This window comes from Cataglyphis hispanica, chromosome 3, assembly GCF_021464435.1.
Source record: "Cataglyphis hispanica isolate Lineage 1 chromosome 3, ULB_Chis1_1.0, whole genome shotgun sequence".
Classification (NCBI taxonomy): Eukaryota; Metazoa; Arthropoda; class Insecta; order Hymenoptera; family Formicidae; genus Cataglyphis; species Cataglyphis hispanica.
This window is the reverse complement of record NC_065956.1, coordinates 6,770,133-6,791,676: the sequence shown is the minus strand read 5'-3', so window position 1 is coordinate 6,791,676 and position 21,544 is coordinate 6,770,133. Positions and strand designations below refer to the sequence as shown.

At 36.7% G+C, this 21,544-nt stretch overlaps 1 long non-coding RNA gene across 1 annotated transcript in view; it reads left to right on the top strand.

The window, feature by feature from the left end:
• The first annotated feature begins 1,154 nt into the window (after positions 1-1,154).
• LOC126848197 (uncharacterized) overlaps positions 1,155-21,544 on the top strand; it is a 174,124-nt gene continuing 153,734 nt past the window's right edge. The window contains exon 1 of the long non-coding RNA XR_007687216.1: positions 1,155-1,244. This is a non-coding gene — a long non-coding RNA (uncharacterized LOC126848197). The remainder of the gene's footprint in view (positions 1,245-21,544) is intronic.

Here is a 21,544-nt window from a genome sequence, read left to right as displayed (position 1 = left end):
AAAGGCAAGGTGAATATGCGCTATTGGATTAGGTTAGAGAATAAAAATTGATCGGGATAAGAGAGAAGAAAGAGATAGAAAAATCGTAGCTCAATTCCGAGAATTCAGACTCGAGCTTCGTTCTGAGAAATTTGCCCTGGAAGCGCTCGGGCGGGATTCGAGGCGAAGATAGCAGCGACACCGTGCGGAATCGAATCATCGTAATATTTTTGTCAGTGCTTTTGCGTTGCGCGCGACGATAAATAGTGCCGCGAAATGATAATTATATTTGTCGAATTTCATGTAAAATCATGCATTATCTTTGCGACAGTTACAGCATCGCATTATTATCGATTCATTATTATCGATCCGAGTCAGTATAATCGCGAATCGAAAAAGGATTAGGCGAATTGTGGTATTAGAATCTTTCGAAGAGATAGGCGGAGGTTCGCCATTATATTAATACAAAATTTTGAGAATAAAACGATTATGCAGATGGATTACGTATATTATCGGAAATATTCCGAAATAAATATCGATTATTTATCATAGCGTAAAGGCAAGGTGAATATGCGCTATTGGATTAGGTTAGAGAATAAAAATTGATCGGGATAAGAGAGAAGAAAGAGATAGAAAAATCGTAGCTCCGTTTCAGGAATTCAGACTCGAGCTTCGTTCCGAGAATTCGCTCTCAAGGGCATTCGGACCTCGACGCGAACATAGCAGCGACACCGCGAAGCGCAAATCAAAGCACCGTAATATTTTTTGTCAGTATTCTCGCGTTGCCCATCGAGTATTTAACCTAAATATCTAAGCGTTCGATTAGGGATCGAATTAAGTAATAGATTGCAAGGATTATTTCGGTTATGTTTGATAGTTAGGTTGAATCGCGTATCATCGTAGAGTAATCTGTCGAATAATTAATAAAAAAATTCGAATAAAAAAATCGAGTGTACTAATGAACCGATAATCTTTCGATATCGTGAAAATCGTAATTATCATTTTACAAATGCAACGAAATGCAAAGAGCTTCGCGTAAATTTGCCGGAATCGCGTACAAATATCGCATCGCGAGTGTCTAATATTATAATGTACATAGTGTTACGTGTAGTAAAATGCATACGTGAAAAGTGTATAGTGTATATTGAAAAGAACTATAAGAATATAGTGCAATTGGAATATCTCTTCTATTGGAATATTGGATTTACGGATGTCAATCGACGACGGCAGGCGTTGCAGTTTTCCGGTCACGATCTTGGAAAATTGTGAGTTATCATATAAAAAATATTTATATTTATATAAAAGAATTGATGCAAAATTTTATCATAAGAAATGAATAAATTTAGGATAAATGAAATCTCCTGTTTTTTACGCAACATTGTTTTAATCGAGGAGTAAAACGAAAAGTTTGTACATTACGAGTAATATCTGAATATTTCATTAATAATACATAACAATGTCTTGTTTCAAATCAAGTTAGTAGAAATAAATTTTAAGTGATTTTCATAACACATTCAGAGAAGTTGTATATTCCAAATTATTTTTTCTAAATTAAAATTTATAAAAAATTTATCGGACTAACCATTGATAAAAAATTAGTAGATTTTATTTATATAATAATAATATATATTTTGAATGGATATTAATATATTCTTTAAAAATATAATACTTTTTTTTCTACACATGATTTTTATTAATAACATTTAAGATTTCGATATGTTATCTCCTCGGTTTCATTTATCATCCATTATCTATGATTTTAAATCGTATAAATATGTAAAATTAATTTAGTAGTTTTGTTAGTCCAACAGTTTTTAATTGATTATAATTTGTAATATATATATTTAAATCCGATGTTCTTTTCAACAACTCGAAAAAACTATATCCGGTGTAGATAAATTTGGATATTCGTATAGATGCGTTTGTTATGCTCGCTGTACATAAAAATATCATCTGATTATCTTTGAAAGAGATCGAAACGTTGAAAAGAGTATTAGGGAAAGTTTGCGAATGAAACAATTACAATAATATGCTGATTAGTAGATCTTGTGATATTATCATTGTTAATAATGAAGTAATGACAGGGAATAAGCTCATTTAGAGAGGCTCTCATAACGCGAGCGTGGATTTTATTGAATTTAGTTGATAAGAATCGCTTTGATAAAGTGTGTTAAGATACACGCGCTCGCGACCTTATCCTTTAATTATGAAAAAATCTCATTAGAAAAATACGCGGGTTGCGCAAATTACGAGCGACTGCGATCAGCTCCGATGTGCATTATCTAAGGATTTGCATATCGCGTGCGTATATGCTCGTGCGTGGAAAGGGACGCGTGAATGCAGGCGCCGCTGGGGTGCTATATGTTTGTATAAAGAATTATAGAGTGCGACGATTGCTTTTACACTCGCGCACTCTAATTGCTGATGCTGAAAATTATTCTTTCTACACGCGTTCTTGAAATTGTCAGCCGCGGTGACGGCAATATGATTTGATACATCGAGGCGATCTATAATATATTTGATAACGGAAGTATAATATTTCTTTGAGCTCGTTTTTTTTTTTTTAAATAGAACATTTTTCGATAAATTTATAATTATTTTTTTATGAAAATTAGAAAATTTTTTTGGGAAAGTAATAATTCTTAGATCTAACCAATTAAATTAAAAAGAGCATTATTTAGAGAGAAGCATTATTTATTTTTAATTAAAATTTGAAGAGAGAAAATATATATTTCTATATTTAATAAAATTAAAAAAATATTACTTTTATTATAATCTATTATAATATCAATATTTGATATTTTTATATAAATTATAGGCTTAAAATATAAAAGATCTAGTTAATATATCTAATAAAATAATTGTTAATATATCTAATAAAATAAAAAAAAAAAATTACTTTTATTTTAATATTAATTTGATACTTTTTATATATAAATTTGAAAATATATATACTGGTTTTTGCAAAGCATTAATGTGTTTCCTATAGATCTGTAGAACTTATAATGTTATTTTTTTATTTTCTCGCGTGAATTTATTTTCTCTTCGAAAACGAGCGAGATTACTCGAATTTATAGTACGTTTGCTGCATTTCTTCGTTGCTTGCCGGATTGCCTGATAGCTCCCCGTTCTACTTTCGGCAACTTCCATGAAAGTTCGTTGCCCGTTTCAATCGTTATTTATTCAAGTTTTGTTTGCGCTCTGTCTGAGACGTATTTGTATCCTGTGTGAGTAACGATGGAGATTCGTAATAGCAGGAATATAGAAGGCGAAAAAAAAAAAAAAAAATAACAGTTCATATAAGATATTTCAGCATTAAGTGTATGATTACCACAATTTTTTAAATAGATTTTTTTAGAATAATAAAAATCACTTCGTACAAAAAAAATATAATGTAATTTTACGATAAAAATTTTTTTTCAATTTAAATGTACATTAAAAATAAATTAAAAAAATATGTTTTATGTAACGTCAAGTTTTTCTCGCGGTGAAAAAAGAATAGTATGCGTTAGGCATAATTTTTTAAACATTTATGTGTACGCAACACGATTGCAGTAGATTCCCCACTAATTATTATGTATTGACAAATACAAAGCCATTGTCTAATCTCCTCCTTGGTCTCTCGTTCTCCCTCGAATGAACTGCGAGAGAACATACTCCTGGGCCCTCTTGACGGCCGATCGATCCGTTCTAGTCCAAGCACTTCAAATAGTGTGATCGTGGTATGCGTTCAGGAATGGCAATAACGTTGATAGGATAGTAATATGATTATCACCTGTGCAAGGGCCGATAGTGGTGCTACACGTATAATTAGAGACAGGATTGAAGAGGCGGAACGAGAGATGACGATGGGAGGGGAGCGGGGTTGGGGGTAGGGGGTGGGGTGGAGGGGGAGAGGATGGGGCAAGGGTACGCGCAAGTATAATGTCATGCAAATACAGCTCATCACTTGGTCCACCAGGAATGGAGTGCATTAATCCGCTAATGCACATGGGTCCCGTAAAATTAGATTCGGACAGATTTAGTTGGAAATGCGATATTTCAGTGTCGACCAAATTCTCTCAACAACGTAACGAGACTGCCGGAAAGCGTAACACGGGTAGCGTAACGCGGAGCGGCTCTTGTAATGCGACGTGGCGTGAAACGTTGTTACTTGTCAGCCGGATTAATGACGATATATTGCATCCTCGATCGCGATGGCGTTGCTCTTAAATTTGCTTGCCTCCGTTCCGTGATTGCCGAATCAAAAATGTGCGCGGATCGACGCGATGCCGCTAACATCGCACGACTGTTTAATCTTTGCTTTATTAACATTTATCAATATTCATGTGTCGCGTTAATAGTTATCACCGCGATTCCAGAATGCATGATATTATTGTACTCTTAAATATCGCCGCGATACTCTAGAATTTCCTAACAACAAGTTCCTCGTCATTCTAACAGATGGCTGTAGGATGACGTATTTTATCATCGTCGAATTTGTGAATATAACTCTTTAATTACTGTTGAAACAAACAAAAATAAAATATAATGTTCTTTAAAGTATTTAGATTATATTTTATTTAATTATTAATATTTATTTATTTGACACTACTCAATGAGCAGACAATATTTTTAAATGTTTTAAAAAATTTTTGGAAAACATTTTTAAAAACATTAAAATAATAGATTGTTTTTTTATTAATTATTAAAAAAAGTTTATATTAATTGTACAATATATAATTAATGAATTATAAATATTAAAAATGCGTTTAAAAAATATTGTCTGCTCATTGGATGTTAATATAAATATCTTTTTTTTAATGATTAAGAGGCGACTTTATTTTAATGTTTTTAAAAATGTTTTTAAAAACATTTTTAAAAATATTATATATGCGAAAAGAGTTATATAACAAAGACATTGATATAAATATTGATATTAAAATTACAGCATTGTTGCGTTAAAATTTAAAATAAAATAATTTGAAAATGCTTTATAAGATCGATGAAAATCCTTTTGTGACTTTTGCGGAAACATTTCCGTTTTCTTCGACGCTTTATTTTTTAGACAGTCGCATCGATTTTAATGCCGCTTTTAACGCTCTTCAAATTTCACGTGTACCATACTCGTTCTTCATCAATTGGAGTCGATATCGCATCTCGGATGTTTCTCTCTTGTCATGTTTAGAACCCACCTGGTCTTTCCCCCCACATCACCACCCACAAACGTACCCTCTCTCCCTTCTTCGTGCGGCTCCTCGTTCGACCGTAGGATTACTCGCGTCCAATTAAATTTAACGAATTTCCGCGGGTGCGAACGGCTTTATTGGTTTAATTAATTACGCATGAACCACTCTCTACGGCGGCGCGGTTCCTCTAAAACGCACGTTCGGTCGATGCAGGTTGCAGTCGTCATTATTGTTCCTATCGCGCGCAACTATTTTATGCAGCTATGCGTCGATTTACTATTTGATAACGTGGAGATCGTCTGATGGGAGAAGATATAATATAGGATTACTCATTGATTAAACTTGATTGATTTATTTATTAATTAATTGGCAATCTAGCAATTTTTGACAAGAAACTGCTAAGATTGCGAAGTTGATTAAATTTATTTTTTATTTAGCCGCATATAATTGTTACAAACGTTAAAAGCTTTAATTATAAAGGAAATGTTTCTACATTATTTCGCTGAACTTCGTTCGCGGTATATAATGAAGTAATTCGTACACTCATATGCACCCTCACGCACAATTGCAAACGATTTACCTTATTATGATATCTGCATACGTTCTATAAATATTAAACCGAAATAGGGATGCGGAGGGCGATTGAAGCTTGTTGGAGAGTGAATATGCCCTGCGGGAGCGTGGAAGGAATCCGACGTGCCGCTATTCCGGATTTAGTAATTAAATATTTTCCGGCTCGATTCGACGGGATACCGTCGATTTACTACTTTGACGAAATATCGACGCGACGCGGCTGCTCGCGATTGGCCGGAAAGTGTTTGATTCGCAATCACGGCGACCAGAGTTTGTTTGAAAAAATTCACAAAATCAGAGTAACTGGCTATAAAATAGGTATACAAAGGAAAAACAAAATTGATAATGGTGGTATTTAAAAAATAACGTAACGTTTTTTATAATTTTCTTTTTTTTTATTTTATTTAAACCTGTAAAATATTTTTTAAGTATTACGAAAATATTCGATTTATTAATGCGTTTTTTTCTACGTATATAAATATATTGATTGAATTAAATTTTTGTTTATACATTGAAATATTCTTTTTTAAGTTTAATCATAAAACAAATTAATTTTGCTTTATATTCTGTTTTTAATATATCTTCTTACATTTGGCACATTGGATTAAATTAATAAGACAGTCTTTTTATAATGTGTAGATAAAATAAATGTTTACAAAATATATAATTGAAAATTTTGTATAGTATGACGAGAAAAAGACATTTCATGGTGTGATAAGAATGGAGTGTTGTTAAGATTATAGGAGCGGTAAACATGCGAGATCCTAATACTAGCCTATCGACACGAATATGCTAATAATTTCGTGGCGGGTTAGTTATGCTAATTTCTTATGATTCATCAGGACAAACATATGCTGTCTTGCATTTTATTCTGACCACCTGCGAAGGGCTAATTGTCGATGAATTATTAATTTACGAATAACCCGCATGGTGTATCTATGCTTTAATGATGTCAACGTGTTTTTCAAACACGATCAAACTTTTATATAATATTTACATAACGTATATGTATATTCTGATATATATTTTATATATTTAAATACGTTATACTGTTTTCTACATTACTCGCGCAGCGATACAAAATTATGTATGTAATTCTGTTTTGAATTTTATCGTGAATTTATTTAAAATGGATTTAACACGCATAAAAGACCTATAAAATAAAATTTATTTAATTCTAAATGTGTGTATTATTTATACATTTTAAATCGAATTGAGATTATAATTTCTGTTAATTATTTTCATAAATATATATACCTAGTATAATCAAAATTTTTCGTTGCACATAATTTTCTTAATTTAGCTACATTTTTAATACAATAGTTAACAGTCTCTGAATACAAATTCATATACAAGGTGAGCCCAAACGTTTCGACCAGATTTTGAAATTTTATAAAAAATTTAATTCTAAACAAAAAGTTTTCCATAAATATGGATCGAAAAATGCTTCTTTAAAATGTTAGCGTCCAAAAACCTCTGAAATCACGGTTATTTTATACATTTTTACAAATATCAGGGTGCTAATTTTTTAAGGAAACACTTTTCGATCCATGTTTATATAAACTTTTTGTTTCCTATAAAAGAATTAAATTTCTTATAAAATCTTAAAGAATGGACCGGAACGTTTGGGCCCACCCTGTATACATATAATATATTATACATGCATAATTATATATAACATTAATTCACAAACGCGCGTATAACTCGTGTAAAATACATAGATAGCAATAAACATAAATAAGTAACAATAATAAAGATAACAATAAATACCGGTACATATGTGACATGAATGCATGTGCGAGGAATGCAGGGCGAGTAAAGCGGATGTACGGAAATGAATATCAGTAGTGTTGCGTAAATCTTTGGGAGAAAGCGACCTTTCCTTCCCCGGGGAGATAAAACGAGCGCCCTTATTCCTCTTCCGCGAGAATGCTAATTAACAATTGTCGATTTGTAGGCGACGCGTGACAAAATCGTAAAACGGTACGTTACCACGGCGTAACAAGGCGTGAAGGGCGAATTAGACGATGACGTCACGGATTATCGAAAACGCGTTTTGGCGACGAACGTAGCCGCGCGATCGGTGGCTATCAACAACGATGCATAGAAAGCGGAAAACGGAGAGAGAAAGAGAGAGAGAGAGAGAGAGAGAGAGAGAGAGAGAGAGAGAGAGAGAGAGAGACGGAGAAAGGCAGCAGATCTCCCTGAAGGCTCGTAAAGTGGCGCAATGGCTCTGAGAAGAGGGGCTCCGTCGGGGCCAAAAAGCGGACGGAGGTCGTCAATGTTGATGATGCGTGGATCACGATGTACTGACGGCTCCATCATAGCTCGCGCCGCAGTCTCTGCCTCTTCTCTGTCTCTCTCTTTCTCTCTCTCTCTCTCTCTATTTTTCTCTCTTTCTCCCTTCTGCTCTTTTCCATTTTCTATGGGGAAATATACCACCTCCGTGTAGTCTATTCCATTTGCTTTATTGAAATAACGTCGGGGGCCCAACCGCTTCTGTCCCAATGCGGCGACAACAGCGCGAAAGCTGAATTTTATCGCGACAATGTTCGAAGATTTACTTTTGACGAGTATTCAAAGTTAGAAAATCTTGTAGACATATAAATTGTTCTTTTGGACATTTAAAATATATAACTTTTAAATATACATATACACACAACATTACATGCATATACATATACAATGTATATTATACATATACTATATGTATATAAATGTATAATTTGTGCAATATAATTATAAAACAAATTTAATTAAGAGGACATTATCATATAAATATTCGGTTGCTGCAATCTCTTTATATAATTATTAAATTCAACTTGATCGTGAAATATATATAGTCATATATTTTTTATATTATTCGCTTAAGATATTTCGTGAAATAAAGAACGATATTTTCTTAGACATTTGCGGAAGAAACAAATGGCACGTGTTGGTTAGATGAAACTCATGCTGACTATAAAACAGATCGCGCAACTATTACCATATGTTACTTTCTGCTTAGCATATTCTTAGCAGTACGATGACGAGGACGGGTTTTGCTGCATTCCGATTAAGTCCGACATAATTATAATGAACCTTGAGTTCAACGGTTATCATGCTCTTCCATATTGTAGGGAATAGCCGTTTTCATATACGTGCCATCGTATTTTCAGAAGTAATGATACCGGAAACTGGTATCGCCTTTTTTGTAAAATTATCATGATTGTGATCTAAACTAGCCTTTGCGTTATAATAAATGCATTCAATATAAAATGAAAATATTATAAACATAAAACTGGAATAAAATTTACAAAGCTACACAGCATATATTATAAATAATAGTATTTGTTTATCATATAGTAGAGGAATTTAGTATCTCGTTTATATTATAGTATCTCGTTAAAATTGATTTTTGAACAAGCATTTACATTGTAAGCATCATTAACAATATCAATGATATAAATATTAAAAAAAAAACTTTTGCGAGGAATAAAAATGGAATATCGATAATCAATCCGATCGATTATCTATAGGATGACACGAAGGGTCTGTCGTCGACTTGTCTTTCTCGCCCTCGTATCCGAGTGTCGTCACGTATTGACGCCTCCACTTTATTCAATTGCTCATCCGACACAAGGTCCTAACAACACTTTGGCTTGGCGATCAAACATGTTTTTTCGCTTTTGCTCATTTCCGGGCCGAATGCCCGGCATCCTGCGCGGTTCCGGATCGGCAAGAGCGCGATGTCTCGTCTACACGACGACGACAACGGGCTATTTAGTTCTCGATCACCCTCGGGAACGAAAACGTTCGAAAAAAAGCAGAGTAATGGACAAGAAGGAGAGAAAGAGAGAGAAAAAAAATTGATCCCCGAAGGGAAGGTCCGCGCCAGCGTGGAGCGGTAATTTTTTCCTCATCAGGCAATACTCTGGAAATTTCATTGGTAATTAAAAGTCACCGGTCTGTGTGATTGGGATTAATGGTCAAATGGTCAATCTGCCCGGAGGGAAAAAAAACTCAGCTGTAAAATCACCTCTACGTCCCAATGCGTACAATTTGTACTTGATGGCATATAGCAACGCACGAGTGTGAGTTTCGTGACACTTGGTCGGGTTGTTTTATTATTTCAAGCCCTTCGCGTTTTTAGTGATTTATAAAAAGCCGGGAATTTGTGTCAATATATTCCATATAGTGACTCGCTATTAGCTTCGCGGGATGTTGTTTGCATCAGTCAGTGTAATCCTTTTTCGCAGTCGATATCTGTCCGCTGTTATTTCATTATTCTATCGCTCTGCAGATTGAAATCTTTTATAGACAGTTATTAAACTGCAATGCCCCCGAGCAATTTGTAATAAAAATAAAATTATGATTAAAAAATTACAAGAGATCGATATTTTAGCTTTAAAAAAAATTAAATCTCATTGTTACGAAAATTAATTCTTTGAATAAATATTTCACGCTTATGTTTAATTATTTAAAAAATACGGATCCTCGAGAAAAAAACACTGATACACCCCGATATTATCATAAAATCCTGGCAGCGATGAAAAGCTTTCGATGCGCCTATCTACACGAGAACTTTGGATGGAATTCTTTCGCAACGCTTCTCTCCAACCCCTTGACATTTTCTCGCGGTAGCTGGCATGATGGTTGGACGAAGGGTCGCTCCGGCATCTATCTGTCATTACGGGAGATTTGTACTCGTCCAAACTGAAGCTCGACCTTCTGGGCCGCGTTATGGTTATGGAGCTCTCTATTTTTCTCTCTCTCTCTTTTTCTTCCTATATACGTCTTTATCCCTCGCTTTTCGAGTCCGAGCCGAGCCGAGAGGGTGGCGTAATCGTCGGCGAGCGTATATAACAATCCTGAAGGCATAACCCGATGGTAGGTACGGAGGCATAAACGCTACGAGGCGAGGCCCGGAAATGGTGAAAGTAAAGTAGAGACGATATCGAGGAAACTGGGAAGAAGCGCGATCGCGGTGGTCGTAAGTGCCGCTCGGCGAACGCTCGGGACCATATGGAATTGTTTATGAACCATGGAGCTTTATTCTCCTCCACCCTCTCCTCCCTCATGCTTTCGACCGCTCTGTATTCGCTTTTCCGGAATTCCGTTGATGCATGACGGACGACTTAACTGGGAGGAGAGGAAATTTCACGTTAAATGAAAGATTTTCCGAGGGCATGGGCATGATGTCTATTTACGATAAGTGTCAATGGTATTATTTATATATTTCATAATTTAATTTATTGTTGCAAAATTGAAATCGATTGTAGGAGATTTTATAAAAAAAGATTAAAAAGATTTTCTTATTAAAGCATGAAAAATAGATAATATATATATATATATATGAGAGTTTAATTTTTTAAGTTAACTTTATTTTAATAGAAATTTAATTTAATATTAAATCGTCAATGAGATTTAGTTTAAGCAATTAAAAAATTGTGTTAAAAAACAATATATTTTTTTATGTGTAATAAACGTTTCATGTTTACGTAATGGGAGCGCGATGTGAGTCATCTCGAATCACATTATCATAATTTCAAATACGAAATTTTCAACTACATCGGAAAATGTACAACAGTAGCACGATTTGACAGAGATCTCCGACGGTGTGGAACTTAGTTATAATTTATGAGGGTTTATAACGACTTTTGAAAGATGGGAGGCGGCATGGTAACGAGGTCACTCGACATAATTATATTTGGAAGGGATTTTCTTCTCTTCGACTGGGGAACGAGATGCCCGGAGAAAAGTGAGTAACTCACTTTTCTCGTCGGGATAAAGTGAGTTCGACTTCGAGAGGGAATATGCGCGTAATATTGATGGACAGTGACTCCGCTGTTATCGGTCCGACCGGGTAGTTTATCATCCGAGAACGAGCGCATTACGCCTCGATTAATCTTCGATATTTATATTAGATCTTCATTAAATAAAATATTCTATCGACGAGAAAAGGGAAATTGTGTGTATATGAGAGTGCCACTCGATGTTGCTCTTTTTCGGCAAAATTTATCTTTGTGCGAGGAAAAGAGCAAACTCTTCATTATCGAACCTGTCATATTTTTCTAAACTTTAAATTTATGTCGCTCTAAATTTTCCTGTGACGCACACATGTTTTCCTTTAAAAAGAATATTTTACAATATTCCTTATATTCGTGAGAATGTATTATTTCGCAATAAACAAATCTTTTTATAGCAACATGTATATTGTATAAATAATAAAAAATGCTTATATTATGAAACAGGTTAAATTATTAAAGCAATATTTGAAAATAATAGATTTGACAACAATAAAAAAATTATACAATTATATTGCAGCCATTTTAAAGGATTTATTTTTCTTCATATATTCATTATTATGTCATCTAATAAGTTAATCTTGTATATGCCATTGTATATATTTCTCTTAATATATTTTTTTGTCCGCACGCGCGATATCGATTTCTTCTCCTGACGGAAATTTCAAGTATGCCATTTCGGAGCTATGTGCGATAAAATCTGCCGGAACGAAGAAAACGATGGCCACCTTCCCGCAGCACTCGTGAACGAAACTTTATTCCGTCGATTCGCCGGGGCGAAGAGTGAGACGCGATAAGCGTTATCAATAAAGTACACATATAATACACGAAAGTTGGACTCCCGCGAGACGCGAGAGCGCCCCAATTTCCGCGGCGGCGACGCCGCGGTCGTCGCGCTGCTTTTTCGAAAAATGCTTGCCGGATTCTGGAAGGCGAATGTGTATTCCATTGATATGCAAACTAAGTTCTGGATCGTAAAGTTGGCGTAATATCGCGAGGTCTTTGCGTCCCCGTCCTCTTGTCTCTTCTTGTTTTCCGTTCAACGTCTACCGAGCTACCGGGTGATCGTTCAATGCGATTTTATCCTGCATTATCCTAAACGATATGCCAGTTTAAACTTTAATTCGGCCATAAGCACGGCGTAAAGGCGAAATACAAATGCGCTCCACGAGGCGATTATTCGTCGCGCCGGAAAACCGATATGCCGCTTTTTAGGGGCTGAAAGAAGAGAATGTGTGCTTTATAGAGTAGGCTTCTCGCGAATCGTTAACGAGAGCGATACTTAAAGTCAACCTTCGTATACGTACTAAAAAATCCAGAGCTTTATTCCGTAATCTGGAAGAACGAACTAGCTAATCGCTGTCATTTGATTTTTATTGTGCATAAAATTGTTGGCGATCTTTTATTTTGAACTAATAATGTCTGGAGTTAGACAATTATAGTGCTAAATAAATAAGTGCTAAATAAAACAATAAAATTCTTTAAAGATAATAATCACGAGGAAGTTTTGAATCAGTCATAGAAGTAAAATTATAAATTAGATAAAAATGTTCTTTACTATTTATATTTAAGCATTTTTGTGTTTGAAGGAAGAAGAAGAAAAAATTAATTGACTTTTTATATTTAAGAAAATTTTAAATATATATTCTATATTACAAGCTAATATAATTTGGACACCCGTTAATACAACCTTTTCCGTAGCTGTTTACAAGCCACATGTTTACTTTGTTTTAATTGACTTTGCTCCGGATTTTTTAAAACTATTTTCGCTCAACAATCAATATTATACCGATCGCTCATCAATAAACACAAATTTTGTTTTTAAATCTTAGTTATTTGATTCTTTATAATTTTCTATTTAATTCTTATAAAAATGTTTTTTTTTTTGCTTTTGTTATTTTTTCATTTTTTTAATGCAAAATTTGATTGTAAGACACTATTCATTTAATACATCTTTTACAATTTTTTAATTTTTTCACAATTCCTATATTTTTCTACATTTTCTACATCATTTTTATACATATGCTTGTATATATTATTATTTATTCCAATCGCGCGAATTGCACGCAGAAACCATCTTTTAAATACAAATGTATAGGAACAGTCTTGTTGTTCGCGTTTTCTACAACTAAATTAACAAACTCGTAGTGATTGCGCATAATAACATCGCTTAGAAACACGGAGATGATATACGATGATTATACGATAAGAGTTACACTGATACGTGAGATAGAATTGTTTTTTTAGAATGGCGAGACAAGCTGTCTATGCGCGTGCAAACGTTCCATTCCCCTGCTTCCGCGTTATTTATTTATCCTCTCGAGTTAATGCACGCCCGATCTCGCATTACAACAATATTGAAGTGCATGATAAATACAGGCGTTGCAAACCGCGTGATATAAAATGGACGGGATCGTCAAGGTATTTGTGCTGCGTGTACCAGGATTTCTCTTTAGCTAGTCGAGTTTATTTAAGGATGCAACTATCTCTCCACCGTTGAGGCTAGCTTAGCTCGTTATCAATGCAGCATACACTTAGCGCTTTATTGATGGGATAACGTTACGGTGTGAGTGAAACGCATAATTCCGCTTGTTTAGTATCATTGTGCAATATATCGCATGCCAACTTCTAGTATTTTTTTTTAAACCAAGTAGTTTTAGTTTCACTCTCTCTCTCTTATTCTATATATCAAAGTGCCAAGTTTACAATTTCAGTCAACGAATTTTTGCCGCTCATATCAAATAAAGATTTTATACACACGAAGATAAAAAATGAAAGGTGAAAATGAATGTTTTAGTAACTAGAACGTCAAAAAAAAAAGAGAAAACATTAACAAAAGAAATGTATTTGTACATTGTTGTATCATTGTTGAAAGAATCGATGCTACGAGCGATAAATTGAGAGGCACAATGTGTGTCCAACAAAAAGGCGCACAAAAGATGCTCCATATTCCCCGGACAAGATTTCTTTCTACAGTTACCTTTGTGTGCCATTCTCACCATTCCCATGCAAATGAATGATCGTGCTGTAATACGATGTGTGTTTCTACCTGCGAGAGAAAACGTTAGAGAAACTGCGCGGACGATCCACGATCACAATCGCGTGATCTTTGACCCGGGGAAAAGGAATCAACCCTCCCAAAAATTGGGGTAGCACGCTCGTCCGCGAATTTATTCGCTATCGAACACGGTCTAAAAAAAAAAAAGAGGAAAAAAAAAGAGACGAACCGAGGAAGAGGTGGAGGAGAGGAAGCGATGGAAGAGAGAGAAGCTGCTTTGCATATCGACGAATTTACGAGCCGGCCAAACCCGTCGTGTCACTGTCGCCCGGAGGGAAGTTGCAACCCCCAAACAGTAGTTTATGATATCGACGAAAAATCGCTCTCTCTCTCTTTCTTTATGTCTGTCACTTTTTTTCTCTCTCGATGTAATTTTTCTTTCCACTGCACAGCCAATCAACGTATTGTGGTTGTTCTTCTTTGATTTCTCTTTCTCTCTCTTCCCACTTCTCATCCCTTCCTAGTCTTATATCGATGAATTTATCGCCGGCATTGCTCAGACCATTGTAACGAAGATTGTTTATGATATTGACTCTTCCTTTTATGTTAATCCCATGTCCGAATTGTTCTGGTCGACGTGGCGCGAACGCGCGATTTACATTCGGACGCGCACACGCCAGAACAAGGAGAATGTAACAATGTCGTGCAAATGTGTGCGTCGAGTCGACGTGCGTATCGCCAGCTTCTGCCGGTGAAGGAGAAAGGGAGCTATCGACGAATTTACGAGGAAACGGACGAACCCCGAAATTCACGGAGCGCTCTCTGCGGCGTTATGTCATCGCTATGCTAATTGGACGCAATTAGCATAGGAAGTATCGGTAAACTAGCGCGACGCCATCGTGACGCACGATGAGCAGGGGTGAGAGTAGCGATATTTGTCGTGACACCGACCACAATTAGGTCCTGTGCGGCGGAAAGGCCCCTTTCACCTCTTGCCACCGTTATCTCTTTCTCTTTGTCGCCTTGTGAGTAATGGTGAGCATCGAGCGATACGTTGCGTGCAAAAAGAGAGAGAAAAAAAAAAAAAGATAACGCGGTCGTGTTGGCCACATATATTTCGCAAACGTAACGTTGAAGTGCCGTCTACATTGTCACCGATAATGTACGGGCCGTAAAAAATCCCCAACACCTGGTAGAATGATTTAAAAAGATCTTTCGATCGCCGTGCGTCTCACATGTTGCGTCAAATTATCATTTTGTTTGAGAACACGGTTATGCAATGTGCGAGGAAAGGACTCGGCAGTTGAAGAACCGAAAAAAAGTTAGTCACGCGAGTGTTGTTTTGAAAATGCACATAATAGATTATTTCTTTATGTGTGGACTTTATGTGTAGACTTTTGTCAAATATTTGTAGTCTTGTGCAGAGATTGTATAGATTTTTTAATTATATTTTTATTATAATATTTTTTTATCGCACTTATCATTTTATATTTTGCTATAATTCGCGAAAATATGCAATTAGTTGGTCGGGGAGCATTGTTGCACGACGTATTCTACGCCAGATTGTTGGCGCTCGAAATTCTGCGGTAAATTGCTATCTCTTCGGAGGGCGCGATGTCTTTGTGCTGCCGCAATCAGAAACAAGATCGACGCTTGTCAGGAGGATTTGAGGGAGGGGGATCGGCGCCATTAGACGTATTCCCCCTCATCCCCCCTCGCTATTCGCGTAATTGGCAGGGATAATTAGCATGGCAAGTGGCGCGATAGCACGTCACATTCAGTCGTGCGCGCGTTCAGTGCCTCTGTCTCTCTTGTCGCGGGGGCGTATGCACGAAATCAGGCATTCGTATGTAAACTTTCGACGTTCCGCCTCGACGTCCCTCTTTCTATTCCGTCGATAGTCCCGCGCACGTTCAACAGTGCTGACCAACTCGCGGACCACGCCAAATATATCGAATTCGTAATAGTGATTAGCTAATGGAGATGGCATGTACTCCCAGATGAACTTTTAGTTTCCCCCGCTTCTCAAAGTTAGAAGGATACTACAAATTCGAAAATAATACAAGTAAAAAGTCATATATAGTTTTCTTATATAAGTGAATTTGATAAAATTAAATTCGAACTGAAATTCAATTCTAATAATGACGATACAATTTTGCGGGATTGAAATGAAGTCTTTGATTGTAATGTGCTAAAAATATATAAAATAATTATCCCTTTATATATTTTTGGCTATTCTACCTGATGCATAGAATATATAATCGTTTATGATATTAAATTTATTTGACATTTAATTTTTTTACACATCTTATTCTACCTTTACAAACTTTTTTCCATTGCATCGAATTATTTCATTTTTCGAAAGCGCAAGTTGTATACCACTGGCGTTGTAGATCGCGGTATCCTCGATGGCGACCGTCGAGGGACATTTCGAGTGGTTTATGGGGTATATAGATGCGCGGACCGCACGACGGGGCCAACATAGATTGCACTGCGGAGAATATAGATGGGAGAATAACTTCTCTCCCTGGGAAAAGCGACGGCGAGAGAGAAAGAGAGAGAGAGAGAGAGAGAGAGAGAGACGATGATCGGCCACGAGGAAGAGAGAACAGGGAACCGTGATTCGACACGGTCCATTCCTGGTCTACGGGTGCGTTTAGTTAAGTCATTCGCGGGGATTATGAATCCGCCACGGGTCGTGATCCCCGACGTTCGTCCTTGCCAATGTAACGACGCGGCGTCTTTTTGCCGCGACGAAAACAAAGCGCGGCGGTGCACCGTGATTGTCGCGCGATGAGACGCGCCGGCATGGAAGATAATCGCTAGAGTTGATGAGCGATTTAAATGGCATCTCATTAAAAACTCGTTTTTAGAATACTTACCAGTCCCGCGATCAATTAAAAATCTCGAAACAATCTTATACGCATCGAAGATTTCGAAATAGTCGATGCAATGTCTTGGAAATTTATCCGGCGCAATTGCGTGTGAGGCAATCAATTGCGATTTTTTTCTCGATTTTTGCAGTCTTAAAACTTTAATGTAGCGAATGAAAAAGATATTTATATATTTACTGTTATCTTTGGAGAAACGTAAAAAATTATTTTGATTAGTTTGACAAATTATTTAATGAAATACAAAGTGATATAAACTTGAAATGAAAATATTATACAATTGACAAAAAGTTAATCATAAGAAAAAACTGATTTCATGTTAATGGGTAATAATATTTTACAATAAATATTCTGTACATCATTTGGCGTGTCGCGTAATTTACATTTTATCACCATGTGTAAGAAACGCAGTGTAATTAACGTCGCAGATGTGCTGTAGACAATAAACTTCTCCCTCGCGATATTTGCTTTTATGACCGCGTATTATTTTCGCGAATGTATTCCCGACTTTTTCAACAATGCCGCTCGTCACGTAATTTAAGTCGAGCGCAAACGCAACGAATACATCTCCCGCTCTGACATCCTGCAAAATTAAAAATTAAAATTTCATCGTTTACAAGAGCTGCAAGTACTCTCGCAGTTTTTTGCAATGTGGAGCCAACGTGGTGTTGGTTACACGTCACGAAGAATTAAGGGGAAACAAAAATATTACATAAAGTGTTGCCCAAGAATATTACGGGCAAAGGAATTAAATTACGAAGTATGCTAAATAAACACTTCTCAGTTTCACAGTTTTAAAAAATGTGTTTTAACATGTAGGTGCATTTCAGCGCGATGTAGCTGTAATATTTAACGATATCGTTGGGCGTATGAATTTTCCTCGACTAATATATCATTACGCCCGGCAGAATATACGTATTTTTAGAACAATATTATAATTTACATACACACAAGCAATTGTATATATGCATATATTTCTTTTTATATTCTTGAAAATGCTTGTGATTTTTTTAGCAAAATGGAATACATTCTTTTACCTAGTGGGGCCGCAGTCGCGCTATTCAGATAGCGGCGGCCTGTAATTTTTGAAAAATGTTTAAATTGAAAAATTACAGAGTCGATAAAGCCATCTCTCTCTTTCTCTCTCTCTCTCTCTCTCTCTCTCTCCCCCCAAGATCAATGGTAACGGTTGTAGATGTGGTAGTCGAATGCGACGTTGAATTGTGTCGATGGACAACGGTTTTCAAAACGAGATCGGCGCCACGCGGACCCGTTCATGAATAAGCGACAAAGTGTAACTGAAAAATGAAATTCGTGTATAAAAGCGGCTCACCGACGTGCCATATTCGCGCGCGCGAATCCTTGATGGACGCTCCGGTTACACGTGGGACACTTAACGCAGGAAGCACCGGACGGGAATAGCGGGCGTTTCACTGACGAAACGCGCCGGTATGCGGCAGCATGCGCGTTACATTGACTGATTGAGTGGCATTGAATTGAATCGAGGGTGGACGCCGATGCTGCGAGAGGGAGGGGGGAGGGGGGGGGAAGAAGGGACTGGCAAATGCCTGCCGGTTGCAGTATTGCACCGTGCTGCGCGGGACCGAATCGCGCGTCACTCATTCTAGTGCGCGTCCCTTTTCCTTTTTTTCTTTTTTTTATTTACGCGCGTGTGTAAATGCGCACTGGGTCCCAAAACGCAATTACACCTGAGTAATAGCGCGTACAAGCGAGAGAGATAGGAAGAGACACGCATGTGTGAGATCTCGTGCGGTTGCAACGACCGGACTCTCCCGATTTGCGCGTAACTCGCGTTACACGCGCAGGGTCGCACTTTAACACATCGGGTTTACGTGTTTCGCGTTGCTGTAGGAGCTGTGTAAAAATGTTGTACCAGATATATTAAACGCGCACGAGATTGCTTTAGATTTTTCCATACGTATGCGCGCAGGAAATTAAATTGAAGTACGATTTCTGACACGGTAGCGCGATCTGACCCTTTTTACAACTTTTGCTGCAAACTCACATACATAATTTCTGCCATACGTAATTACGGGAAGAACTTCCAAGTTTTAAGTCGAGAAGGAGAAAAATCAGTTTTTAAAATACGTTAAACTATAGAGCGAAATTATGTTAATTCCAAGTTTTAGATATAAAAAAAAGGAAAAAAAATATTTTTCTAATATATTTAAAATATTTTATTAATCTTCAGAATATATCACAAATATGCCACATATGTTATTGCATCAAAATTACATACTTCATTTATTATCATGCTATTATTTCATTATATTATTATTATAATTTAGCCGCTATTTTTTATTATATTGTATTAATGAAATGCAAAATATATCCAAGACACTTGAAAAATAATTTAATTATATATTATTGTATTTATCTATTATAACTAATTGTAAGATAAATACTAAATGATAGATGAGAGACGTTTGAACGCATTACAATTTACATAGTATATCACCTTTAAGAGTCCATCGTCCGCGCAATGCAGATATCGACAACGATGACGAGAGAGATAGAAAGAGATGGAGAGAGATAGAAATAGAGAGAGAGAGAGAGAGAGGGAGCGTCCCTGCATATGCACATACCGTTGACGGGCGCGAGGGAGCCTCCACACAGTGGGAGCCTTCCAATCCATCTGTAAACTGTCCACTTTGATGGCACGACAATCGCACCCCGTTGTAACGAAGCATCGCGGCTGGCATTGTCTCGTTTGCGAGGAAATTGTAGTACCTGACCGGTTGAATTTATCCCGGCTCGGGTCGGTACGCTTTCGCCAGGGCGCTATCGAAAATAAAGATCACTCGGCGTTGATTGCACCATCGCGAAGTAATCGAGGCTCGCGCCGAACGCGGCGACCCCCCTTCTCTCATCTCGTCCGTATACCCCGCCCCGTTCATTTTTCTCCTAGTTTTCCATTTACTTTTCCGTCTCTGCAGGACGGTTTGGTTTCCACGATCGACCGCGATAAGCCACGCGAAAATAAAATACCACGTCTACCAACGTCGATTCGCGCAAATAACGCTCTCGGTGCACGATCCACGAATAAATCCCGACGCATTGTTATCGATATTTCCGGCAATTAGGACGATTTGAAAACACAGTCCGAAACCTAGGTCGACCAATACCAATAGAATCGGCCCCGTTATTTCATTGCGCGCGAGTTGTCGATATACTCTCGGCGGGATATAATTAAAGAGAGTATTAATGCGAGAATTAATGCGAGTCAGCTTTTCAAATGAAAAGCAGAAATAAACAGTTCGTCGTTGATTGTGCGAATATCGCCGGCTCGATAATCACGTTGAATTTTTAATAAACGAGAAAATATATCATTTACCGATTATTCGATCCGCTGGTGTCTCTCTCGATTTTAATGAAATCCGGAATATAACTATAATGTCGAAACGGCCGTCAATTTTGTGTCTCGTCACACAAAGAGATTATGCAGGTGCGTCATTATAATGTGACAGACATTGGCGGAAACGTTGTGAGATCAGTAAATCAGAATGATCGATACCGGGTGATCAGACTCGGATAGGATTACGCGAAGGGGGACGCGATTTGTTCGGCAAATTATAGCGGCAATCACCCACTCTGTCCCGTTTAATCGAGTCGTTATGCCTTTCTATATAACGCTGAAAATCGCGGCCCATTCGTCCCAGAGTTATACATATACATATATAGAGAGAAAACATGTATATATAAAATGTTGGACGGGAAAAAACGCGATAAAATACCCGTCAGATATACGTCGGCGAATAAAAAATATTTTTTTAATTGTTACGTTCTATGTTGATATAGCAGAGACCTAAAATGGACGCAAGTAGAGGTCAATGATAACGTGAGGAGAAGGGGAAAAATTGTTGGATGCTGTACGAGATATTTTAATGCATTTTTAATAGCGAAACAGATATTGATAGAGATTGACATTTATTGCCTTTTTTTTATAGGTGTTTTTTTTATTAAGTACAAATACAGCAATACTGTGATTATCCAGATTTAATGTGCCATAAATTAGTAAAATGGGACTCATTTAGATTTTGAATATGTATGTGTATTCGTAAAAATAAATATCCTGATCTCGAGTAGTAAGCTCGCAAGTTTGAAATGTAAAATAGCAATTCTTTTTTT